The sequence below is a fragment of the Bactrocera oleae genome, chromosome 3 (assembly GCF_042242935.1).
Source record: "Bactrocera oleae isolate idBacOlea1 chromosome 3, idBacOlea1, whole genome shotgun sequence".
Classification (NCBI taxonomy): domain Eukaryota; kingdom Metazoa; phylum Arthropoda; class Insecta; order Diptera; family Tephritidae; genus Bactrocera; species Bactrocera oleae.
Window position 1 is genome coordinate 93,159,307 of NC_091537.1, and position 10,448 is coordinate 93,169,754.

At 33.7% G+C, this 10,448-nt stretch overlaps 1 protein-coding gene across 2 annotated transcripts in view; it reads left to right on the top strand.

Annotated features, from left to right (window-relative positions):
* Window positions 1-3,781: 3,781 nt before the first annotated feature.
* The window catches only part of rk (G-protein coupled receptor rickets), a 41,169-nt gene continuing 34,502 nt past the window's right edge, over window positions 3,782-10,448 (top strand). For both annotated transcript variants that reach the window (XM_036360089.2, XM_036360093.2), the window contains exon 1: window positions 3,782-4,669. The gene's annotated coding sequence lies outside the window, so the exon portion shown is untranslated. The remainder of the gene's footprint in view (window positions 4,670-10,448) is intronic.

The following is a 10,448-nucleotide window of genomic DNA, read 5'->3' on the forward strand; positions in this document are numbered from 1 at the left end:
GGATTTACATTTGCCGCTTTATTATGCAGCGCATGCTTTGTCATTCACTTGCCGTTCGTTTCCTTCATTTTCGAGTTGAAGTGCATTCCGCGATAATCCATTTGTATTGACTGTAAAAGACGAATCGAGTGCATTGATATCAACGGCGTATGAATGAAAAGCCAGCGTGAAAAGACGGCAGCAGTGACTGCTGACAAGTGCTTGATTTGTATGCTCATAGTAAGCGAGCTGAGTGAGTTCTCATTGGCATCATAATTGGCTAAAACAAATGTGCGCTGCAACATTTAAAAGGCAACATGTTGATAATGAAGTTTTATATATTTTAAGAACTTAAATTACTCAGCGAATTATTGAAATATTGAGAAACTGAGAGAGGCTTTTTTTAATTTTACCTGTTTGGGTAGCATTGTAATATAATAGTAATCCAGTCGATTTTCTCAAGCTTCTCATGAGCCAGCAAAATCGTTCGCCATGCACTGGAACAGGTACTAGTTATCACTTGATGCCAGGCCCGGACTATGATATGGATGCATGAGAACCTTCCAACCAAGCTATCAGAGCTTCTGACGGGCAACACACGTTATGTGTTACCTGATGATACACAATTCGTCTCCTATTGACCAAAGCTGGCTTTTTTGAGGTGGTCTAATTTTTGACAGTTCGAATTTAAAGTTTGGCCGTAGGAGAGCAGCTCATAGTAGATTATGCCAATCCGCTTGCGCTGGCTGACAGCGATTCGACCCGGCTGTTTTCGTTTGACGTTGTCATAAGTAACCACTCACATTTCATCGCCAGAGACTATCCGCTTCAAAAATGGATCGATTTTCATGCGATTCAGTAGCGGTTCGCAGATGAAAATTCGGTTCATGAGGTTTGTTTTGCGTAAACTCGTGTGGCACCCATATATCGATGTTGATTTGGTATTCAATCGTGTTTAAATGATTCCAAATGATTTTTTACTGTGCAATTTTTAAATCCCGGGAAATTTGAAATGAGGGGAGTACTCGACGATTTTCATTATTTTATCGATATTTTCGACGGTTGACTTTCCTTAGTGTAGTGCATTTTAAAAAAAAATTTCCGAAATTGTACATATTTATCTGTTACAGTATCAGGACTATAAACAATGTTCACATTTTCAACTGTCTGGCTTGTGTTTTCGCGCTTATCGAAGAAAAACTGTAAAATATATATATATTGTATTTTCTCTTTGCTGCTGCCCATTTTTAATGTGGGCTCAACAAATACTAAACCAAGCTATTAAAAAACTGTCTGAGAAATCTTTTTAGTGTGAAATCTTATTATTCTAACGCAATATAGCGTAACGCGATCGCATTTAAGTAAGGCGATATACAGCTAATTGAAGCCGTTTATTAGAAAAATTATAAAATTATAGATTCCGTTTTACTACATGTAGACCTTATAAATTGGTGTAAAATGTATTATAATCATTATTATTTATTTATTTTATGACCTTTATAAAATAGAACTGCTTATTTTCATCATTATTATTTTCTGTGTATTAACTTTTTAACCCTTTTATTCATTAAAAAAAAAAACAATTAGTTTATTAATATCTTTTTCCACTAATAGAAAAAATATTTATTACTAATTTTTAATATTAATCTAAAACTTAATTAATTTATATTCAAATATATTTTTCAAAGGATTATCTAATTATTATATGACAATAAATATGAAACTTTCCCCACCAAATGTTGCTTAGAACTTGTTTAGCCACAAAACGCTTACGGAACATGTTTCAAGTGGTTGCTGGCAACAGCAACATATCAGCATGTTGGCAACGCGCATTGTGGCCAAAGGAAAAAACCTTACACACTCTCGGACTTACACATACACTTGCCTCCATGTTGCTGTTACCTATTTTGCAATGTTTGTGTTTTGCTAAAGTTTTCCACCACTTTTCTCACAGTAATTTTCTTGCTTTGCTCAGCCGTCGAACAGCTGCTGATGTGCAACGCAGAGAGCGCAGTTATCTATACAGCTGTTTCGTGCCGCAAAGCCTGCAGCATATCAATGAAGCAAACGCAATGACGCCGCCAAAGAACACACGAGATTTGGTCGAAGCAAAACACACAAAAGCGCACACTTTCAAGCGCATTCGTGCATTTGACTTGTTGTTGGCTTTGCATAGGCCGGCAAATATGGGACGTCAAGCAGCGCGCAGTCGCCGCAGTGGCGTTGATGTCGGCGGCGCGGCCGGTGGTCGTGTTGCTGCCACTCACTGTCACGGTCGCTGAGGCGGACGCCAAAGCTTCCAGCAGCTCGGGCGTTGTTGGGTTTCATCAGTACAATTTGTGCGTTCGGCGTGTGCGGTTGCGAATTCGAGTGGTCTCGGCTAACCAAGCAGTAAAGTGGCTTTAGTGAACAGTAACTACAAGTTGTTGTAAGCGACGCGGCAGTTGTGTTTTCGTAGTTTTGTTATTGTCTTTTAATCAGCGCAATGCAAAGTTGGCTTTCGTTGCACGCTTTACGCTGACACACATAAACACACGCACCAGCGCTTCAACGGAGCTTAATTGTGTACGCGTATTGCCTCATTTATTTGTGTTAGTTTGCGCCTTTTTTCGGTCATTTATCGGTATTTCGGCCGACTTTGGTGACACAGTGTACTTAGTGCGGCTGCTGTTCGTGTTGCATGCAACATTTGCCGGTTTGGCTTTATTCAGTCATTCAGCGACTGCCATTAGTGCATGAAATCGTGCGCGCGTGTGTGCTCGCGTGTTGTGATAGCGCTTAGCGTTTCTGGCTACGGTGCACAGCTAGTGAAGCGCGGTGCAGCGGCAAGCGTGCGAGGTGTTGAATTCGTGTTCGCGACATATTTTTTCCTCCACCTATAGTGTTTCCATATTCATTGCTGTGTGTTTCGATTTGTCACCGCATGTTTGTTGATTTTGGTTTTATTGCCGATACTTGGCTCAGAGCGATTTTTTATGGCAACAAAGGTCGTTTACTTTTCGGCATTGCAGCAGCCGTTGGTGGAGCTGTTGATTCGCATTCACTTTCGATTTCTAGCTAATAAACTGTTTGATTAAGTTTCCTGAGCAAATTTAGAGGCTTGGAGGCATTAAATAAAACATAAAATGAAGAAAAATAAAGTGAATGAAATAAAATTGATTAAAATAAAGTTAATGAAAATGCAGTTAAATTAAATAATATCAGTTGAATGAAATTAAATTAACTTAAATCCAATAAAAAAACTCAGAAACTTAAAATCAAATAAATTTATATAAAAAATATATTTATAAAAAGTAATACTAATAAACAAAAAAAAATAAATATGTTAGTTAATTTATTTATATTTAAAGTAATACAGCCACTCAAAAAATTTGTATATAATTTTTATGGCTATTGCTTATATTAATATGCCAATTTAATAGTTATATGCTTACAATTTTACAATAATTTAACATAGATTTTCACAAGCAATATTACATTATCACCTAATATAATTAAAATAAAAGCCGTTCACAGGGGAATTTCTTATAGCAAAAAAGGGTATAAGAAAGTATGTATCTTAATTTTAATCGATAAAATTGTACGGCAGCTATATGCTATAGTGGTCCGATCTAAGCAATATGTTCGAAGATTTTAGCACTGTCTTAGGCAATAATCTATACCAAATTTCGTAAAGATAACTCTTCAAATAAAACAGTTTTCCATATAAGGACTTAAGTTTTATCGTTCAGTTTGTTTGGCAGCTATATGCTATAGTGATCCGATATCGGCAATTCCGATTAATGAGCAGCGCCACGAGGGGAAAAGAACGTGTGTAAAATTTCAGCATGATTGCTCAAAAACTGAAGAATTAGTTCGGGTTTATACAGGCGACATAGCTAAATCGACTCAGCTCGCCACGCTGATCATTGAGATTTTATTTTCCTTACGAGAATTTTTAGTTTTCTCAAATAAATATTTATATCTCAGAATTTCATTCATTAAAACAAACACTTGAATTTTCTCTCATTTGCAAAATAATAAAAAAAAGAACAGGCATCGATAAAGAATCGCAAATATTCCAAAAACGCAGCCGTCTGCCACCCACCTGAATGTCATTTGCCTAATATTTATCGCTGTCGCTTTCTGGGTGCATGTGAGTCGCAGCATGTGACAAGGTGAATAACAACAACACGCAAACAAACGCACAAATAAGGCGCTGGCGAATAGTGAGAACGTAAAAGAAAAACAACAACAACAATATGTGAGTAGCAGCAAATAACTGCCAAAGGCGTGAAAATACATAAATAAATGCAATAAGAAATCAAAACAAAGAAATTGCAATAAATAAATAAAATTACAAATTGCAAATTAAAAAAAAAAAAAAAATAAAAACAAAGCGAAAAAAACGAAAAATCGCAAAAAACGTGTGGCCATAATTTCGGTAGTTTATTGTGTGCGGGATTCTTTGGCGACCCCGTTTCATTGTTGTACCAATTACTGTTGTAATTGTTGCTGTGCTGGCACAACTTTACGGTCCGCTTGTTATTCGTGTTGTTGTGCGGTATTTACGCGTGAATTTTCGAAAGTGGTTGACCTCAGCAAGTGGCAAGGGGGCGTGCTGACTGCAGCGGTGACAACAACAAACAAGCAGCAAAAGCATCGCACCAGTGCAACGGCAAGTCAACAACAGCCAAGCGAGCAGCAAAAGGTAAATAAATGCAAGCGACATACAAGCGGCAATCTGAAGTTGCACTGCGCTTAGCAGCAATGCGAAAAACATAATCAAACAATATTGCTGTAAAATCAAATTGTGTGTGTTTCTCGCGAGAATCACTCACTCACTCATTAACTCGCTTGTAAGGAGTTAATGAGTCATTGTATTGAAATCGATTGCAGTGATTCACTGGAAGCAACTCCCAACTGCTTGCAAGGGATAAACTCCTTTTCAAAGCTGCTTGATTAGTTAAGCGTTCTTAAAGCAATTATAGCGGAAGGTAAGAAGTAAGAAAAAAATTAAATTGCTTAAAATTGTACCAAGTACATTTTGGAGAAAAATTCAAGAATTAGAATGAACTTATATCTTGGTCAGGCCGAAGACAGATCTCTAAGCCTTTGGTTTGTAGAAAGTGATTTTACTATGATATTAATAAATATACAAGTATTTCTTCTGCTTCTTTTTACTTCTTTACAAATTAATATTGAAAGGAAACTTTTCCCATAAAAATGTATATGGTGACATGTATTGTTGTAAAATTAGTAATTACATTTTTTTTCTATTTTCGACAGGTTTTTATTGTACAAACCATCGCAGCAAGACTCATATTTATTTAAGGGGCTAGATTAATTAGGGGCAGATTATATCAAATCTAAATACCAAAAAGTTTAATATTTTAATTTTTGACAAATGGCGCCTTGTGAAAAAATTGAGGTAATATAATTTGAATTATAAAAAATCTTATTACTTCGGTCAAACATATACATCAAAATATTTCATGTGAAAATTTCAAGGCGATCTGTCCAGCCGTTTCGGAGATACAGGTCGGTTGAAGTCGTCCGTCTGAGATGCCTATGGCATTAGCAATTTCACGCTTAGTCAAACTTGGATCTTCACTAACATAATTATGAATAGGTGGTTGCGGTTTTTCCAAATTAAGCTGTGCGTTTTGAAGGTGATTACTCCTTAAACACTTCCAACAATTGTTCATAAATATCTTTTGCTTTTAAACCTTTCAAAACAAAGATTCTAATTACTGGCGAATATAAAATTGTTTCCATATTAAAAAGATACTTTGACACGTCAATTTCAAATGGCTTGCAAACAAAGAACTAATTGACAGAATGACTTATAACTTTGCATGTGTTCTCACGAGAGATCTACCAACTTGAGAAAAAAAATTGAAGCTAGTAGTGCGCTTTCTTGGTGAGCACTACTCACATTTTAACCAACCTGTAGTTTCGACTCGGAAAACAGCGTTTCGAGAATAACCGGTTAAATTTTCGGAGAGCCGATTACGTTGAATTAAAATATTTTTACATATACATACGTTCGTATCTCCGAAAATATTTTCTGGATTAATATAGTTATGTACATTCGATATAAACATAAGCAAATTCGATTTTTTGAAATTCAGAAGTGGATATAACCCCCCTTAAAGTTTGTTTTATAGTTACTTTTTCATTTTCGTATTTTTTAAAATTTTCCGCTTAAAATTAAGAAACTTTGTGTAAAGTTCTTAACATTAAACTAGGCTTAGCCAACACAATCAAGCTTATGGCAAAACATATTTAGTCATTTGACTTAATACCAGCATTGCAGCAGATTATCCATTTGAATGAGCGCGCACCCAGTGCACAATTAAGCATCAACATTCAACTTTTCAGATTATTTTTAATGCGTTATTTTTTGTTGTAAAAGTTAGATATTTTTAAGTAGACTTGTACAACCTGTCTGCTCACTTTACATTCACACATTAGGCAGAAAATTCATATTAAATTGCAGATCATATTCATTAAAAGAAAACTAAAATGAAAAAGTCTTTGGTGAATTCGTAAGTAAAACTGAGAATGCAATATATTTTCACAGCGTTGATTTTGCCTGAATTAATTATTTTCGTGAGAAAACCTGAAGATTTAGTATTAAATAACTTCTGATCAATTATGATCCGGACTAGGGCAAAACTAAACAAAACATAAAATAAAATAAAAAAAAAAATAATAAAAAATTATTGTTTTATAATAATACATGATTAAATATATATCATCAATATTCAAAAAGCGCAGAATAGTGATAAGAATCAAAATTGTATATTGTTATAATCAGAGGAAATTATTACAATTACCATGCTAAATTCGAGTACTCATTTGTTCAAGTACATGCATACATACATACACACACACGTATTTCAATGAATAACATTGAGCGTAATTTTCAAAACACAAGCGAGTGGTGGATAAAAAACATGTGGCGGCTGAGGCAAAGGCGAGCAGATGTTGGAGGGGGGAACTGTGTCATTGGTAATGGGAAATACTGAGGCGCACTGCAGGAATTACGAAAATATTATAAGAACCATATGTATTCTGTACGCATGATTTAACGCATACAGACACGTAAGAGTACTTCGCTGAAGTTGGGGGGGCGAAATCCGCAGTAAGCGCACAAAAACACCCTGGAATTGCTGTGGTACTGTGAACGACAAAGTTACGGGATATATGTGTGTCTATAAATATACGCGTATGCACCTTTAATGTCATATCATTGACACATATTTACGAGCTCACAATAAACACGAACCCCCACATACACACATTTCGCTCTGTGGCGTCACTTTATGCGTGAGCTTCCTCATCAATGAATTTCATATAAAATAATGATAGTATTTATGACTATTACCAGAAGTATAGGTTATTCCAATAAGATAATAAGGTAAAAAATTTAAAAAAAAAACTTAATATTAATGAAATTCAAATAGTTTTTTATTTAATGTGAATTACAATTGATACAATTAAGTTTCGAATATAACATCATTCAAATGGCCTCCAGAACTTCTTTTGCGTGAAAGAACCTAATTTTCGAGTACTTTTTCCACTAAATTAAGTCGTATGTCATGTCACGCGTTCATTATTGACATCTAAAGCTTGAAGAGAGTCTGGTTTTTAACTAAAGACCAATGACTTCAAATAACCCCACAAGAAGTAGTCTAATGGTGTTAAATCACAACTTCTTGGAGGCCATTCAATCTCACAATTTCTTGAAATAATCGAATCGCCAAACTTTTCTCGCAATAATTCGGTTGTTGCAAGTGTTGTGTGGCACGTAACAGCATCTAGTTGGAACCAGATGTTGTCAAGATCAACTTCTTCCAATTGCGAACATAAATAGTTCGTTATTATCGATCTATACCGCTCTCCATTGACAGTAACGGCGTCATTAGCTTCTTTTCGAAAGAACTACAGACCGATGATTCCACCAGACCAAAAACCCACACTAAATGTCAATTGAGGTGAATGTAATGGTTGTTTATGAATAATTTGTAACTTTTTGTCGCACCAGAATCGACAGTTTTGTTTATTTACCGCACCACAACCATAACGACCATAAAATGGCAAAATCGCACGAAAAGTTTCAATTGGAGAACGATTATTTTGATAATAAAATTTAAAAATTTGTAAACTTTATTCTTGCGTATATCTTTTCACGATGAAATTGTAAACATTACTGAATACAATTAAATATTGAAAATGGCCGAAACGACATTTAGAAATCAAAGCATGCCTATTGGAAAGCCCGATATTTGGCATGGTAATTCAAACGACAATACAAGTATAGTAGCATGCTTATCTGTACGTATGGTATGTATGTATAATTAGTGAGTGATATATATCAAAGAGTGAAAGCGCTAAAGTTAACTTTATTTACAAATTTTACTTGGCAGTTGATTATTTTAGGCAACTAACATTGCAGACAGTTAGAAATCGTTAAAAGCGGCCAGCAATAGGTATCTATAAATAGAAAAAGCAAAAACCAAGTTAAAATTTTGCTGCTCCAGCAAGGGTGAAAGGAATTGGGAAAAGCAAAATGTTTTGTTGTGGTTGTAAGCATGCCACGCGGAAGGGCCAACTTATTGTCGCTTAAATTTGGGGTTAAACTAATTTTGGGTTAATTAAATTATAATTAGGAATAAAAGTTGTTTAACATTAAAAGCACGTACAAGCCTTTCTAGTTCATTTTCATGATTTTTATGAACATTACTTCGTTAAGTAGAGACATTCGTCAAACGTTTTTATACTGCTTGAGTAGTATCTAAACTAAACTTTATTTTAGTTTCAAATTTTTCGCAAATTTTTCCATAATTTTTTTTTTTTACATGGCCCAGAGCTGTGAATCTTTTAATTAAAAAAATTTGGATTAAAAATTAAATATTCAATTTTTAAATAGAATATCTAATTTTTAATCTAAAATGTTAGGATTAAAAATTGAAAACTGAATTTTTAATGGCAAACTGGAAAGCGTATTTTACACCGAAATATTTATTATAGCTGCACAATATAGGTTATAAATTTATTCCGATTGTTCAGTTTGCATGGTAACTATAAAAAGGGCGTGTGCAAAATGTCAGAACGATAACTCAAAACTGAGGGCCCAACTCGTATATATACAGTTCGACGGGCGGAAGAACATGGCTTAATTGAAAATAAAAGTATTCAATATGATGGCTCCGTTTGAGAAAAGGTTAATTCAAAAACATTTTGTTTTATTTTTGTATTATTAGGTTGGTATTAAAAAATTTTTTTTGTAATCCGGTATTGGAGATTAAAAATATCTTTTTATTTTTCAATCCAGTATTTTGGACTATAAATTTGAAAATTTTTAATTATTAAATTATTTTTATAATGCATTATTTGCAATCCTGGTCATGTCCAACGCCAGTGGCAGAATTTTAAATTAAAATGTTTCTACTTGATCAGTCAAATCTTTTATTATGTTTTAAACACACATATTTTTTCGAAATTCATTTATTTCAATTTTAAAAAAAAATGTCTTGCCATTCAAAGTAATATAAATTTAGAAAAACATATGTAAGTGTGAAAACTGTATAACTGTTTCGTTGCGCCATTTTTTCATCTACCATATGCTTACTTGACTAACACATATTCTGAGAATGCATAGAACAAGTCTAAATCGACTTAGCACGGCAATTTGTAAAGTTGTTCGCGCTAAACTTTATGCTCTTTTGTCGTTGGAATGCGTTTTTATTTTAATTTTTATTTATCTTTTTACGGATTGCAATTTTATAGCAAAACTTTAAAAGCGTCTAATCAATATGCATTTTATGCGTATTTACGTGTGCTTATGTCTGTCTCAATTACACTTTTTTATTGCATTTTTTTAAGTTATCTTTATCGCAGCTCTACCTCAAATGCTTCTCTAGAAGTTGCGAGACAAATTTTATTGTTATTATCATATCTATTTTATTTTGCACAAAAAATGATTGAGCTAGTGAATTTGTGGAAAACCAAAACAACAAAAGCTCCATCACACATTTTGTTGTAGTTTTCCTTGAGCCGTCGATTTGAATTAAATTTGATTTGATTAGATTTTGTAGCGAAATGCTTTTTGCTAACTTTTGATGTTTTTAAAAATATTTATAAGTAAAATTAAATAGTTTAATTAGTTTGTGATTATATAACGTGCCCAAAAGTGTGCTGCTTGAAAAGGATTAAAGAGCTTTATACAATATTCATGCCATTTTCATTAGAAGAAGCCATTATTCAGACCAATTTTTCATTAAGATATTATGTAACATGCTTGTTTCTTTCCTTTCATATTTTTTGCTTTACTAATATGTAACTAAATTAATGAAAATGTTCTTCCTACCAAAGTTATCAAATAAATAACAAGGAAATTTATTTTAATTAATTTTCTAAAAGAAATCAACGAAGATTACCTAATAAAGTATCTGGTTTCAAGAAACGACTGCACATTTATT